At 37.3% G+C, this 13,870-nt stretch overlaps 1 protein-coding gene across 2 annotated transcripts in view; it reads right to left on the bottom strand.

Moving 5' to 3' along the window:
• Window positions 1-13,870, bottom strand: part of LOC126248121 (cyclin-T) — a 137,067-nt gene that overhangs the window by 57,929 nt on the left and 65,268 nt on the right. The gene's annotated exons all lie outside the window — the stretch shown is intronic.

Below are 13,870 nucleotides of genomic sequence, written 5' to 3'. Positions count from 1 at the left end.
ATAACCTTAAAAGTTATTAGGACATACTTTTCTTATTCCACCTCACCTGATTTTCTTTATTATGGCAATGGGGATGCTTACTATCAATGCTGAATGACATCAGTCTCTTTATATACAGTTTTTGATAAATTTGCAGCATCTTCAATAACAAATATGAACGCAAAATCAGTTGAATATATAAAAACAGTTTAAACATTACTCACAAAAGCCAGTTTTAGATCTGCTTTTGGTCGTCTTTCACCTAATGTGCCACTCATATTGCACAAAACTTTCTCACGGTTAATTTTTCATGTAAAATTTACTATATCCCTCCTATTGGTATGAGTATGATGTCAGCTTGAAACACCTGTTTAAGTTCAGCCACATGTTTCTTAACTGTTAAAAATGAAGGTGTGAATTTCGTGCACATGTTCATGAACTTTGGGTGAATTTTTACTGTCCAAAAAAGAAATTTACGGTGACATGTTATTGGAGTCACCTCATTTTAGGAAAACATGCCCAACAAGACTACTTGAGAATATTTGTCCAAAAAAAACATTAAGCAGATGAAGTTGAGAGCTGACTGACATTCTCGTGTAATGAGTACCAACATAACTAAAACGAAACTTCATATATGCCGCCATCAACACCATGCAAAGCCAAAAGCTTTTCATCTTGCCCTTTTATATAATGGTCATTAAAGTATTTTTTGCCTGACAGATAACACTGGGATTTCAACCATACTTCACAGACAAACTCCATCTCCCTCCCCCCCCCCCCTCCTGTTCCTAGCAAAAATGTTTCCCAGTACAATTATACTACATTACATTTCCTAAAATAATGTCCCATTCACTTTTTTCTCTAGGACTAATCGTTTCAGCATTGCAAGTGATAGGAAAGTTGTGGATTATTAAAAATATTGTTTTAATGTTATAATATTAAAATTAAGATTAACATGTCTTTAAACAATCTGGGTTAAACATAAATATTAAATATGTGTACCAAGCCTAAGTGTGGTAAGGCCTTATTAAGGAACACAACGTGTCCTGAGGGTGTCAGAGAGCAAGGAAGGTAGGCAGCTGGATTGTGGTCATGCACTTCCTTCCTTCACAGGTCTGCAAACTGAAGATTGAGCAAGTGATTCCTCCCTCTGTCTATCCCATTACGTCACAAGAAGGAACTACAGGGTGTTTCATAAAATTATAAATTATACTAACCCTCCACAGCATCCCTTATGAATCACTGTGCAGACACGCCTGGGGGACGTTTATTTCCCACAAAATACGTCAACACTACATGGAATGCAGATAGGAGTTACTAAGAAGGCTAACAAAATAAATGCAAATGGGCAGAACCTATGTAAATCTCTGCATACTGTTCTACACTGCTAGAGGGTAAGTTGATTCTTAGTCATCCTGTACAGCAGATTTAGTATTATTTCAGGAAAGGTAACTTCCCCCTCCATTAGCACTGCTCGATTTTCAGTCTACAGACAGACTATACCTCCTCTACGTTTCCTGTCCTGACTTCTTACATGAACACACAAAATAACTTTACTGACCTTGTTTTTATCGAATAGTACTGTTTTCAGTTTACTGGGTACTTATTTGCAGTTGTTAAATGAGCTCTTACGAAAAACTGAGCAAGATGGCGCAGTGGCTAGCAAACTGGACTCGCATTCGGGAGGACGACGGTTCAATCCCGCGTCCGGCCATCCTGATTTAGGTTTTCCATGATTTCCCTAAATCACTCCAGGCAAATGCCAGGATGGTTCCTTTGAAAGGGCACAGCCGGCTTGCTTCCCCGTCCTTCCCTAATCCGATAAGACCGATGACCTCGCTGTCTGCTCTCCTCCCCCAAACAATCCAATCCAATCTTACGTAAAAAAAAGCTCATTAGCTAGAGCTGTCAACTGTTTAACAAACTGAAGAAACTGGCCCAAGTGTTTCAGGCTGTGCATATGTACTCGATAATGTTGATTTTACTGTATCTGCTATCAATGGCTGGAATACTTTTCGCAGCTTAAAGGTATCAACCAATTTGAAGAGGCCCACAGGCTTAAATTGGCTCCCTCCAGTGCTTAATTTCTAAAATTTACGTGACAGAATGCACCTCTTCATCTATGCAACACCCCCCCCCCCCCATCCCCACATAAAAACTTGTCATGACATTCAAGTTTTTAAAACATAATTTCTTATAACCAAAGCACTGAATCCAGGAGATTTAATATGGTTCACACAACTGCACACTGTGCTAAGGTGTTTTATTGGCTAAATGCACCTGCATAGTAAGCAGGAAACTTGGGATTGATTCCCGGCCTTAGCACAAATTTTTGCTCACCGCATCAGTCTATATGCATAAAATCATATCTATATGACACCAGTAAAGTATCTGAAATTGTGTATCTGCACCTGGGTTTGAGGCTGGATCCCACATTTAAATTTGATGCAGAGGTGTTATTTCAGAACATAGAGAGCCTCCACCTGCCTAGTAAGCAGGAGACCCAGCCTCGATTCCTGGCCTTGGTACAAAGTTTCACCCGCTGCTTCAATCCATGCACATAAAGTACTTCAAAGACTGTAATCCAGACAACATGGTCAAAAACTTTTTCCTAAATTTACAGTTGTTATAAATTTAGAGTCTCCTTTCTTCAAAATACCTCCTAAGACGAGTCACCGAGTCTCATCTTTCTACATTCCTCCAGAACCCAAATTTAACTCCTCACAGGTCAACTTCCCCAGTCGTACCACTCTTCTGTAGACACTTAATGTTCATTACTGGGATTATTACAATTATCTGGAAGTCAGGATATTTTGTCTGTCTCATACCCTGCACATGAGTTTACTGGGATTATTACAATTATCTGGAAGTCAGGATATTTTGTTTGTCTCATATCCTGCATATGAGGTGGAACAGTAGGTTCTCCCATGTATCGTAATAATTGGCTTACAACTTTCAGTGCCTTATCAAATTAGTCTCACTATCACATTCCCATTCCCTTTCCATAATATTTGTTTCCCATGTCTTTCCTTTATATACCCCTTCCAAATATTTCCATCCAAATTTCAGCCTTCCTTTCTTTGCTTTGTAATGGCTAACCATCCGAGATCCTTATGTGGATACAGATGCTTCTCTTTTTTCCACAGGTATCTAATTTGTTTACACACGGCAACCTTATTTCCAATAGTCATGCATGGTTTTGTAACTTTGCACTTCCCCATTAGCTATTTAAATTTTCCCAGTTTGCATTTTCTATCAAGAACCCTTTTTAGAGATATGCAGTTACTTTTGTCTGCTTCATTTGTTACATTTTTATATTTTCTCCTTTCATCATTAAATCCAACTATTTTTGTTGGGCCTTGTCATTTTTCCCTAGTTGGCCCTTTGTTGCCTTGACTATTTCACAAATCAAAGCTACTGTTTCATAACTCAAGACTACTCATTCTTCATCTATCTTATTTCTGAAGACTCTTTTGACTACTTCACCCAGTTATTGCCTAATGCAGGATAAACACTGAACAAATTCAGAGACTTGCTGCAAGGATTGTAACAGGTCGGTTTAGACCATAGGGAAGTGTAAGGTAAACGCTCAGAGAATTTAAATGGGTATCCTTTTAAAAAGGATGACAATGTTCTCGCGAAACCCTAGTGGGTAAATTTAGAGAACCTGTAATCAACGAAGATTGGGCAACCACTACGTTGCCACCAAAGTATATCTCACTATGTTGCCACCAAAGTATATCTCACATAGGGGTCATGAGAAAAAAGAAGAAAGGTCATAGTGCATACAGAAGCATATAAACAGTCATTTTTGCCCTTGCTTTGTATGCAAATGGAATAGTAAAGAAAGTTGATAGTATTAGTATGAAGTACTCTCGACCATGCTCTGCGCAGTGGCTTGCAGAGTACTGATCTAGAACGCTCAAAGTCTCAATAACCTTTAATTCTTTCAATTAATCCTGGACCTTTTCTCCTTACTTTCGTACTATTCCGTAATTCAGCTTGTGTCTGTTTTTAATAACAAAGAAATTATGGTGAAAGATATACATCTACTTCTGAAAATGTTTTCCAATACAAACACGGTTTCTAAATCTCAATCTTACAATTATACAGTCTACCTGAAATCATATTCTGGTGCCACCAGGTCTCTTCCAACCATGTAACCTGGTTTCGTGATTTTGAAGTTACATGTCGAATACATTCGGTAACATGTGGCATTCTTTAATGACTTTGTAAGGTTTAGATTTTCATTGACAACTGGAAAAAACACCAGGGTTTTTTTTTTTTTTGCCTCACCCACGATTCTTGCAATGACTTAGCAGGCATTAATGCACAGGATATGAGAGTGGAACCTCTCCACAGCTCTTTACCTTCACTCACAATATTCTTAGATTGGAGGGAATTTTTATTTTATCCTTTTAGTAATTATTCCTCTAGGGAACTGGTTGTAGATATCTTGGTCCAAGTTTACACATTTTTATACAAGAATGATTGTATTCTTTTGCAATGAAATGTGTCAACCAACACACTTCTGTATGTTTGGTTTTACACCACCTCGCACCTAGTGAGTCCCCATTTTTGTTCACAGTAAGGCACTAGATTTTTCAGTTTTTCATCCCTCTGCAGTTTCATATGTATCAATACAGACAATCTGGCTGCACTGAAGCCCATTCATTTTGTTTGATCCAGCTGACAAAGTATTGCATTTCGTTGTATAACAATAGATTCTTTAAGTAACTGCACAAGAGTTTGCACGCCTTTTTTTACATTTTGCTAAAAAGGACAACACTGTTATCAATGAAGGTGGTTCACCCATTTGTCATAACCAAGGGGGAAGAGTGCAGATGCCTTTTCAATTAACGAAAATCATCATCATCATCATCATCATCATCATCATCATCATCATCATCATCATGAACAACAACAACAGCCACCACGAGTACTACATGGACTAGCCACTGTAGGCTGTCCTAGTTGTTTAACAGTCCATCACTTACACAAGCACACCATACTGTGTATTCTGGAAGGTGAATAAAGACATATTTTGTTTTGCTTTGTGATTTAACAGTTAAAGCCAAGGGATTTATATCAAGAACAATATTGCAGGAGTTTTTCCAACAATCAGATTTTACAAATTGTATAGTTCTTTCTGGCATTGTACCTTTGCGACCTTATTTTTTACATTTAGCAGCATTTGGTATTTATTTTTTTAAGAACTATTTTGACAATTATAAATTTCTTCTTTATACAACCATGAGTAATGAAATCTGAGCTACCTGCTATATTGGAGAAAAGTGCTCACCACCATTGTGAATGGACTGGGAGTCATTATGTCTCCCACTGGGCAGTTCCGTGACAATAGAGGGCAGAATCGGCAGGACATGTGATATCAACACACCTGATAGTAGAAGTATCATGTGAGCATAATGGATGAGACATTCTATTTCTGTGGTTGTGCAAGCACTGGGCTTTTCATGTCGACTGTGACAACAGCATACCTAAAGCACTTACATTCTGGAGAAACTGCCAGAGTCAACTGCCATGGAAACAATGTGTTGATGACAAGGTCAACCATCAAGTTTCGTAACTGGGGAGAGTCCAGCCACAGCGCAGCAAATCATTTGTCAATTCAATGCTGAACAACTGCCAGTGGTCAAAAATACCATCGAGAATGATCTCCTCAATATGTGGTACATAGAATATCGTGGGCAGAAAATAACCCCCACTGGATGCTACAAGCATGGAAAACCACTGTTTGGAATGACAAATGACATCTCACAGTATACATTGGCAAATGTCAATAGCAGGGTATAAACAAGTTGAAAACCAAAAGTGGTAGTATATTCCACTAGCAAGCAAGGCATCATTCAGGCAGGTGGCATAGGTATTCTCTTATGGGAGACAATACATGGGATGAAATTTTAATATACTAGTCATCGTCTCTCAACAAAAACAATAAAATATCCTACTGTCTACAATCATTTGCATCACTTCATTAGCCTACAGTACCCAATACACACAATGGTTTGATGAACACCACATGAGCACGAAATTGCTTGTGCGCCCTTCCCTCCTCCCTTCCTGATTAACTAACCCAGGGTCGGTCAGGCACGAAAAACTTCATGAGGAACAACAAGCTGCCCATATGCAGTCCAAGGTTCAGCCTGTCTCGGCACTAGTCCATGTCTCAGCTTTGTTCTGCCCTCCTCGGTATGGTGCAACATTTCATTTACCAATGTGATGCGACACTTTCTTATGAATTTGCTGAACCTTATTTTGGTCAGCCCAACTTTCTCCAGTTGAGTAGAATCTTGGGGTAAGCAATGTTTATCCTTTCTTATTTATTCTGGTAGAAAGGAAGTTCCCAGGGCCAGTGACTGTTTGTGCAGGAGAGACAATCTAGGGCTCTATGGTTGCAATCCTATAAAAATGAATGGGAATCACAGAGGAGAAGGATGAGAGCTTTCAATATCTATTACGTACTTGAATAATCGATGGGTATCATAATTTGCTATAAAACACCATTACACCACCATGTAGAAAGGATTTAAAGATTTAGTTGATGATGAAAGAGCTACAGATTATAACAACTGACAGATGGCTTGTATAGGATTCCTTGTTCTGTACATCAAGAAGCACTTTGTGTTAAACATGCAGGCATTGAATACATGATGGAAACTGTGGTGAGAAGAGTAATTTTTCTGAAGTTGCACACTTTATTATTAGTCTTGCGAAGCACTTTTGAACACTTTTCCAAAAACAGTCTTGAACAGCAAGTTTGACAGCCTACATGCACTGGAAATATTTTAGACCTTGTAGCTATGAACAGGCCTGACCTTATCAAAGGCATCAGTATAGAGACAGGGATTAGTGATCAGGACATCATCTTGGTGACAATGGTTACTAGACTTAATAAAAAGACCAAGAAGACTAGGAGAGTATTTTTGCTAGAAAGAGCAGATAATCAGTTGTTAGCATCCCACTTTGACAATGAGTGGGCGTCATTCAGTTCCAGTATGATGGACATAGAGGAATTATGGGCAAAGTTTAAATGGACTGCATATCGCATTCAGGAGAAGTATGTTCCAAGTAAGTGGATTAAGGATGGAAAGGACAGTCCATGATTTAATAACAAAATTCAGAAAATACTGAGGAATCAAAGACTATTACACTCTTGGTTCAAAAGAGAACACGCAAATGCTGACAGGCAAAAGTTAGTGCAGATTTGTGTGTCTGTAAAACGACTGATGCATGAAGCACACAACAATTACCACCATTTGTCATACTTTAACAAAAGTTCTCACTGAGAAGCTGAGAAAATTCTGGTCCTGTGTAAAATCGCTAAACGTGTCAGATTTCTATACTCTCACTCTTTGGCCACATTGATGTGGCAATAGAAGATGCCAAGAGGACAGCTGACGTTTTAAATTTCCCATTTAAGAAATTTTTCATACAGGAAGATCGTACAAACATGCTGTAGTTTGACCAGCACACAGACTCGCATATGGAGGACACAGCAATAGGCATCCCTGGCGTAGAAAAGAAACTGAAAGAGCTGAAAACAAATAAGTTTCCAGGTGTGGATAGAATCCCAGTTCGGTTCTACAAAGAATACTCTATGGCATTGGCCCCTTATTTAGCTTGCATTTATCATGACTCTCTCACTCAGAATTAAGTCCCAACCGACTGGAAAAAAGTGCAGCTCCTGTATATAAGAAGAGTGAAAGGACTAACCCGCAAAATTACATACCGATGTACTTAACATCCGTTTTGTGCAGAATTCTTGAACATATTCTCAGTTTGAATATAATAAATTTCCTTTGAATTGAAAAGTCTTCTGTCCATAAATCAGCAGTTTTAGAAAACATTGCTTGTCCAAAACAGAACTTGCCCTTCTGTCACACAATATCCTGCGGACTATGGATGAAGGGCAGCAGGCAAACTCCACATGTCTAGATGCCCCACCGCAACTGTTAATGAAGGTACGAACACATGGATTAGGTTCCCAGATATGTGACTAGCTTGAACTTGTTAATTAATACGACCCAGTGCCTCGTCCTCGACAGTGAGTGTTCATAGGAGACAAGGGTATCGTCAAGTGCCCCAGGGAAGTGTGACAGGACTGTTATTATTCTCTATATACATAAACAATCTGATTGAGAGGGTGAGCAGCAATCTGTCACTGTTTGCTGATGTTGCTGTGGTGTATAGGAAGGTTCAATTCCATTAACCACAAAATAAGTATTGCAAGCAAGGGAAACTCCAGCATTGGTTGTATAAATCTGAAAACATTTATTATTATTATTACTACTGCATATCAAGTTTCAATCACAGAGTGATCATATTCAGTGCAAGACTAGGTCCTGTGAAGCCATATAACCATGAATAAAAAATAACTTCAAACATGTGTGTTCATCGCAGAGAACATGCCAACTAGCAATTGGCATATTCTTTACTATAACTAGGTTTGAAGTTATATTTTGTGCATAATTATATGTGCAATAATAATAATAATAATAATAATAATAATAATAATAATAATAATAAATTTCAGCTGACATATATAGAATACAAAGACACAAATACAGACATAAGACCATTCTTGCATAGACCACCAAATAACCCACAAGTCGAAACAACAATAAAAACTATCAACACAATCATACACAACAAAATAAGTGAAAACACAACTATGGAAGAGTTACAACTACTGGTTTATATAGGAGCACTCACTACACTAAATATACACACTAGACAGAGATCAGAACCAACCAACACACAGAAGAAACCCACAAAACCAGCATGGCAACACAGGCTACAGATCAGAATAGAAAAACTGAGAAAAGACATCGGACAGCTAACACAATTTATAAGAAATGAAATCTCGGAAAAAAAACGAAAAAGGTTAGGTAAAATCTCACAACAAGAAGCGACAGAGCAATTAGACGAAAAGAAGCAGAAATTACAAGCATTAGCCAAACGACTCAGAAGATACAAAAAAAGTGAAAATAGAAGGAAACAAAACCAAACATTCAACACAAACCAAAAGAAATTTTACCAGACAATAGATAACACACACATTAAAATAAACAATCCACCAAACATAACAGACATGGAACACTTCTGGAGCAACATATGGTCTAACCCGGTACAACATAACAGGCATGCACGGTGGATACAAGCAGAAACAGACACATACAAGATGATACCACAAATGCCTGAAGTGATAATTTTGCAACATGAAGTCACCCAAGCAATTAATTCTACTCACAATTGGAAAGCCGCTGGAAATGATAAAATAGCAAATTTCTGGTTAAAGAAGTTCACCTCAACACATTCACATCTAACTAAATTATTTAACAGTTACATTGCAGACCCATACACATTCCCTGATACACTTACACATGGAATAACCTATCTGAAACCTAAAGATCAAGCAGACACAGCGAACCCAGCTAAATATCGCCCCATAACATGCCTACCAACAATATACAAAATATTAACTTCAATCATTAAACAGAAATTAATGACACATACAACACAGAACAAAATTATAAATGAAGAACAAAAAGGCTGTTGCAAAGGAGCACGAGGATGTAAAGAGCAACTGATAATAGATGCAGAGGTGACATATCAAGCTAAAACTAAACAAAGGTCGCTACACTACGCATATATTGATTACCAAAAAGCTTTTGATAGTGTACCCCACTCATGGTTACTACAAATATTGGAAATATACAAAGTAGATCCTAAATTGATACAGTTCCTAAACATAGTAATGAAAAATTGGAAAACCACACTTAATATCCAAACAAATCCAAATAATATCACATCACAGCCAATACAGATTAAGCGTGGAATATACCAAGGAGACTCATTAAGTCCTTTCTGGTTCTGCCTTGCTCTGAACCCACTATCCAACATGCTAAATAATACAAATTATGGATACAATATTACTGGAACATACCCACACAAAATCACACATTTGCTATACATGGATGATCTGAAACTACTGGCAGCAACAAATCAACAACTCAACCAATTACTAAAGATAACAGAAGTATTCAACAATGATATAAGTATGGCTTTTGGAACAGACAAATGTAAGAAAAATAGCATAGTCAAGGGAAAACACACTAAACAAGAAGATTACATATTGGATAACCACAGCGACTGCATAGAAGCGATGGAAAAAACGGATGCCTATAAATATCTAGGATACAGACAAAAAATAGGAATAGATAATACAAATATTAAAGAAGAACTAAAAGAAAAATATAGACAAAGACTAACAAAAATACTGAAAACAGAATTGACAGCAAGAAACAAGACAAAAGCTATAAATACTTATGCTATACCAATATTGACCTACTCATTTGGAGTAGTGAAATGGAGTAACACAGACCTAGAAGCACTCAATACACTTACACGATCACAATGCCATAAATATAGAATACATCACATACATTCAGCAACAGAAAGATTCACATTAAGCAGAAAGGAAGGAGGAAGGGGATTTATCGATATAAAAAACCTACATTATGGACAGGTAGACAATTTAAGAAAATTCTTTATAGAACGAGCAGAAACTAGCAAAATACACAAAGCAATCACTCATATAAATACATCGGCTACACCACTACAATTTCATAACCACCTCTACAACCCTTTAGACCACATAACATCAACAGATACGAAGAAAGTAAATTGGAAAAAGAAAACACTTCATGGCAAGCACCCGTATCATCTAACACAGCCACACATCGATCAGGACGCATCCAACACATGGCTAAGAAAAGGCAATATATACAGTGAGACAGAAGGATTCATGATTGCAATACAGGATCAAACAATAAACACCAGGTATTACAGCAAGCATATTATTAAAGATCCCAATACCACAACAGATAAATGCAGACTTTGTAAACAACAAATAGAAACAGTAGATCACATCACAAGCGGATGTACAATACTAGCAAATACAGAATACCCCAGAAGACATGACAATGTCGCAAAAATAATACATCAACAGCTTGCCTTACAACATAAACTTTTAAAACAACAAGTTCCTACATACAAGTATGCACCATAAAATGTACTGGAGAATGATGAATACAAATTATACTGGAACAGAACCATTATAACAGATAAAACAACGCCACATAACAAACCTGACATCATACTCACCAATAAAAAGAAGAAATTAACACAACTAATCGAAATATCCATACCCAATACAACAAATATACAAAAGAAAACAGGAGAAAAAATTGAAAAATACATCCAGCTGGCTGAGGAAGTCAAAGACATGTGGCATCAGGATAAAGTTGACATCATACCAATTATAGTATCAACTACAGGAGTCATACCACACAATATCCACCAGTACATCAATGCAATACAGCTACATCCAAACACATATATACAACTACAGAAATCCGTAATTATTGATACATGTTCAATTACCCGAAAGTTCCTAAATGAAATATAACACATACCGTACAGTTAATAGGAAGTGACGCTTGATCAAGGTCCGCGTCACTTTCCATTCTCAACCAGACTTAACGTCTGAGAAAGTAAAGAAATAACAATAATAATGGTTTCAAATTTATATGACCAATGCTGGAGTTTCCCTTGTCTGCAGTATGGAAAGGTGTCATGTTGAGTCACTGTAGGAAGACAGAAGATGACTTCGACAAAATTTCAAGTTGGTGTGCTGATTTGCAGTTAGCTTTAAATGTATAAAAATGAAGGTAAAAGCATACAGAATTCCCAGATATGTGAGTGGTGCTAAGTCTTCTTAAGTAATGAGTAGATGAGTAAGAAAAGTGATCCCATAATGTTCAAATACAGCATTAGCAGTGTGCTGCTTGACACAGGTCAGGTTGATTAAATATCATTGCAGGGCGATATTAAATGAAATCAGCATATAATGTTTGTAGTAGGGAAGGCAAATGGTCAACTTTGGTATATTTAGAGAATTTAAGGAAATCATGGCTCATCAGTAAAGGAGATGGCTCGTAGAACACTAGTACGACCCATTGTCAAGTATTATTCCAGTGTTAGGGATCTGCACCAGGTCATATTAAATGAAGACATCAAAGCAATTTGGAGATGGGCTCCTAGATTTGTTACTGGCAGGTTTGATCAAAAGCAAGAATGGGAATCCCCTGGAGGGAAGGCAACATTCTTTTTGAGAAACACTATTAAGAAAGTTCAGAGAACTGGCATTTGAAGTTGACTGCAGAATGATTCTACTGCCACCAAGACCCACTAAGATAAGATAAGAGAAATTAGGGCTCATACAGAGGTACAGACAGCCATTTTTCCCTCACTCTATTTGCAAGTGGAATGGGAAAGGAAATAACTAGTAGTGATACTAGGTATCCTATGCCACCCATTGTACAGTGGCTAGCAGAGTATGTATGTAGATGTACAGCGTTAGTCACAGCAGTTTTTTTATGAAACTGAATGAAGAGTATGGATACGTTATATATTACTGCAAAGTATGCTTGTTAAGGCAAATGAAATGTCTGGAATGAGTTTCTTATGTAAGATCCACTATTGCTGAATCTCTAAAGAAAAATGGAAAGCAAGAACAAAAATTAGAGAATCCATAATGGATTGCAGACCATGCATTTTAAATAGAGTTAACTGCAGACTGCCTTCAGGGAGAGTTTGCAAGATGAGAAGCAATTTATTTCTGATTTCATGGCGATAATGGATGCATTTAAAAAGAAAACTGCACTGTGGAAGGGACAACTTCTAACGAGGAACACCATACATTTCCTTAAGCTAACTGGCATTAGCCCTTTTACTACTGCAGGCCTGCTCTCTGCATTCTGTGGTGAGGACAACTTTTGTTATGGCTCTATTGTTTGCCAAATGCCGAGAGATTTTTCAAACACCATTAGGTGACAAAATTTGATTTTTGTACATCTTACAGACTGATATCTTCACCGAACTCCTTTTTATTAGGCATCATACTTACTGCGCCACATCAAATTGAGTACAACATTGCACATAATTTTAAAGTGTTTGCAGAGGTAAAAACACACTGGTAACTTCGCATGTGGTTGAGTTTAGCTCATATAATGCAGTGAACGATATAGACTAGATATTGAAATTTTGTTTAAAATCGAAAGCAGTAAGATATCTCATTTCATTTTTTTTAATTATTCAAATTTTTTTTATTTGCCAAGATATGGATGTAACTCATCTGAAGCAATAAGAGGTTGGCAGCTAAGGACGCATACAGATGTCCAGAGCACTGTAGAGAAACCCAAATGGCATGTGTATACACATCCACAGCACCTGGAGAAGAGTGTAGCAGGATGTGTAGAAACCCCCACAATAGCGGAAGTGTTAAAGGAAACATGAATTTTGAACAATCTATTAATGAGTTTCAATAATTCCAGCAAAAGCTTCCTAAACATCTGAGGCCACAGCCTTTCTTACACCTGTTTTTGAGCTGTTTTTGAGACACCTAGCCATTTCAGCTGAAAGAGTCCACGTGCATCTGCAGACAAAACTGGTCAATCTGTAATACAATTCCTGTTTAAAAGACAAAGACTTCTGCATTAAAACTGTCCAGGAGTTTTATGTTGTGTTCCTCGGGAAGCATTTCCACGTCTGCATCATGAGATTGCAAATATTATATCAATGTTTCGATCAACATATGTACATGAAAGGTGTTTTTCAATTATGAAACCAAATAAGTCACTGTTACGTGGCAACCTGTGAGATGAAAAATCTGTGACACTTTTCTCATGACAACAGTTTGAGCTATACATAAATCTTATTATGTCTTCAGTGCACTAGAAATAATTACGTACAACTAAAATTTGTTTTGTTTATGATCTACGTTGTTGAGAAATGTAAAACAAAGCCA

The sequence above is a fragment of the Schistocerca nitens genome, chromosome 3 (genome assembly GCF_023898315.1).
Source record: "Schistocerca nitens isolate TAMUIC-IGC-003100 chromosome 3, iqSchNite1.1, whole genome shotgun sequence".
NCBI classification, from domain to species: domain Eukaryota; kingdom Metazoa; phylum Arthropoda; class Insecta; order Orthoptera; family Acrididae; genus Schistocerca; species Schistocerca nitens.
Note: the sequence above shows the minus strand (reverse complement) of the source record. Positions and strands in the feature narration are given on the sequence as shown.